The sequence below is a fragment of the Pteropus vampyrus genome, unplaced genomic scaffold (assembly GCF_000151845.1).
Source record: "Pteropus vampyrus isolate Shadow unplaced genomic scaffold, Pvam_2.0 Scaffold30, whole genome shotgun sequence".
Lineage (NCBI taxonomy): Eukaryota > Metazoa > Chordata > Mammalia > Chiroptera > Pteropodidae > Pteropus > Pteropus vampyrus.
The window spans coordinates 12,347,075-12,350,410 of record NW_011888811.1 but is presented as its reverse complement, the minus strand read 5'-3'; the positions used below and the strand labels follow the sequence as shown (position 1 = coordinate 12,350,410).

Genomic DNA, 3,336 nt, shown 5'->3' with positions numbered 1-3,336 from the left:
AAGGAAGGAAGACAAGGACTCCTGGATCTGTTTCCGGACAGAATCAGGCATGGAACACTTCTCAGCTCTTCCGAGGGCGGCCATGGTGAAGAAATACCAGATACCACTAGGAAAGCCTTAGAGCTTCATGTCTTCCAGACAACTCTCTGTCCCTTCTTTCCCCAGTCTCTAGGTTGTAAATCATATGTGGAAAAGTAGTACGCTAAAAATATAAATATTTTTTAAAAATTTTAAACGTTGGGTTGGGGGCCATGTAGTTTTTTGTTTTTGTTTTTGTTTAATGTGATTATTAAGATGCCTGTCTCTGGATGTTTGGACCAACTATGAACAAAGGCAAGTTATTTATTTTCTCTGAACTTTAGCTTTCTCACCCATACCTTTGAGATGATAAAAATTGGATTGTTGAGAAGTCGAAATGAGGTAATACATTAGAAACTCAGCAGAGTGCTCATTCTTTATAAGGACTCAAGTGTTTGTGATGGCCTCTCTGCTGCTGCTGCTCACACTACTTGTCTTCTAGGATTATTACTGGAGAAAGTTAGGAGAGTAAGGCATTTCAGGCAGAAGGACACTTCTGAGTAAAAGCACAGAAATATGAAAAAAATTCTTACCCTTGTGTATAAAAGTGATACATGGCATTGACAAGAAAGGCTGTAGATATTTAGTGCTGAGAGATTCCTCTGAGCAAAGGAATCGAATGCTCAAATAATTAGAGAGTTGGTGAAATTGTGCTCCATTCGTGTCTTTAAAAGTGAAACGTCAAAATGAAGACTCCAGTGTGTGTCTGAGTTCAATGTGTGTGTATCTTTTCCACTAAACATACAGGCAAAGCTCTGTACAGTGACGGCCATTTCGTCCTCAGGAAGTGACGAAATCAGCCATTTGGTCTCCTGGGGTTGTGGGGTGCTGACTCTTATTCTTTCTGGGGAAGAGGGGTGTGTCATTAGCTACCTTTTTTATTGGGAAGTATGACACCAGTTTTGGCTCAGTGTCTAGCCATCTCGTCTTTTCCTAAGGTTGCCTGAGTAGAAACATGAAAAAATGGAATTTGGTCCTTGTGCCTGGGATTAGGGAAAGTGTGTATGCCGGTGTACATGATCCTTTACTTGGTTTCCTTGATTAGATCTTCACTGCGCCACCTACTTTCAGTCCATAAGACCTCACAGAAGTAGCCAAATAAAGCATACTTCAGGGTACGCCGTTCCTCTCATCTCATACCTACAAAGGGCCTTCATGGTTGATTATAATTGCTTATCCATCTTTTTATATCTATTATTTAAGTTTACCCTCCTTTCTATCTTTTCCCCTTAAGTCCTTCCGATACACTCTGTGCTCCTGTACGACCCATCTAAACCCTTCTCCCCACACAAAAAATCCTCACATGCACACTGTTTTTGGCCTCTCCAATTTTCCTCAAACTGTTTCTTCAACTTAGAATGCCCACATCCTATTATCAAAAAAGCCTGGATTTACGTGTGGGGTAGATATAGTAATGACTGGGAAATAACATAATTATTTGGCTTCTCATATATTGGTTTTCTTTCCAGAGATGACCTGTTTGGTTTGAAATTTGGCCTAATTTTGTCACTTTGGCAAGGGTAGAAGTAGATGGACTAGAATCTCTGTGTTGCTAGGATAGAAAGTTGGGTAGATGGAATCCACGGTTTAAACTTTCTAGTTTAGAATATTACAACCCATGGGGGTAGTTTGCATTTTATCGTATATACATCCATTTAACTAGCTTTTGGACTTTAAACAATCTTAAATTTTTAGAAAACTTCAAATACATAAATGCAGAATAAAACTTTTCTAAGCCAGATGAAAGAATTACATCACACTTGCATCCTGCAGGTATGTTGTCTGTAAAGCTGTATAAATGTGAGTTGAGTGATTTAACAGACTTGGTCACTGAACTCGTTAACAGCAGATGTCAGACAGTAAAAACGGCAGGTGAGTTAGATTGGAGGAGTGGGCAATGGCTGCTGACGAAGGGAGGAATGACAGCTGACGAAGAGGCAGGGTCCAGTAGAGACTGCAGACTCACCAAGTATGAAGCTGTCTGGTGATGAAGACAAACAAACAAAAGCAAATAAAACACCCTACTACCTCAAGAGTCCTAAAAGAAGTTATTATATACACCAATGCTCATGATTATCAGTCAGCAACCAGGTGTCACATGTTTCTACTATGCACCAGGTTCCATTCCAGGAAATCACAGAGAATAAAGAAAAGCATAAAATACTTTATAAAATAGCTCTGAAAGTATTTACTATCTGCGACACCACCACATTAGGCCAGAGTAAAGGTGTATATATTAAGCTCTTTTTACAAAAGGAGGGGCCTGTGTAGGACCTCTTCAAAATATTTAAAATTATTTAGCCATGTACAAGAGACATGTGTTTACTACTTTCTCAATGATGTCATTTCCTGACAATGCTAATAATGGAGGCTTTTCAAAATAATGACCTCATAAAGTTCACGCAGCTGTCTCTCCATGCAGACTCAGATAACATACAGCCGTGACCTCACTTAGGCCAAGAGCAGGTCTTAATAGCTTGATAAAACTATGGTCAGAAATGCAGTTTGGTTTAAATGGTTTTCTCTTCACTGTTAACTTATTTACTGAAAAAAATGTCCCACTCAAAGTGCATTCTTTTCCTAAGATTCCCCAGGGGTGGGGCCATGGCACGGATGGGTCATTAGACAAAACTGAGAGATGAACCCCGAGATATATCAAGAACCTGAAAACTCAACCTTGTATTGAAGTCGTTTGAACGCTTTGCTTATTTTATTTCACCAAGCCAGTCACGTAGAGCCAAGGAGTCTGGAGATCTTACTCATTTTTAAATGGCTGGTTTAGGGCATTGACTCTGCAGGAAAGACCTCCTCTTAAAGGAACTTTAAGAAGTTCAAGAACCTGAGCGCTGTGCCTGCTGAGAGACAGGCAGAGTAATTAGGCAGAGGCAGATTACTTGGTACTGAGGAGAAAGATGGAATGCATCTCGTATAATATAGAAGGTATGGGTGAGGGTGAGCACAATGAGAGCCTTACCACAGGTATAGGCAGAACCAAGACCAGGCATTTATTTAAAATGGAGAAAGGAATATGTATCTTAATCCCGCTGTCCACAAAATTTCTTTTAGGAAAAAAAAAATGAGAGTAGGAACAAATTAAGAGCAGGAAAATGCTACCACAACTGCTTAGTCTTTCTGGCCTCTTAAAATCTGAGGCAAGTCAGGAAAATGTGATGCTAACACTAAATGTGGAGTCAGGAAATGTAAGTTCAGGTAAAGGCTCTGCAGCTAACACCCTCTCTGTTCGACCTTAAGGACAGC

The 3,336-nt window shown here is 40.0% G+C and overlaps 1 protein-coding gene and 1 pseudogene across 5 annotated transcripts in view; both read left to right on the top strand.

The window, feature by feature from the left end:
• The window catches only part of LOC105289937, a 931-nt pseudogene extending 759 nt beyond the window's left edge, over positions 1–172 (top strand).
• Positions 1–3,336, top strand: part of GRIA1 (glutamate ionotropic receptor AMPA type subunit 1) — a 302,597-nt gene that overhangs the window by 126,695 nt on the left and 172,566 nt on the right. The gene's annotated exons all lie outside the window — the stretch shown is intronic.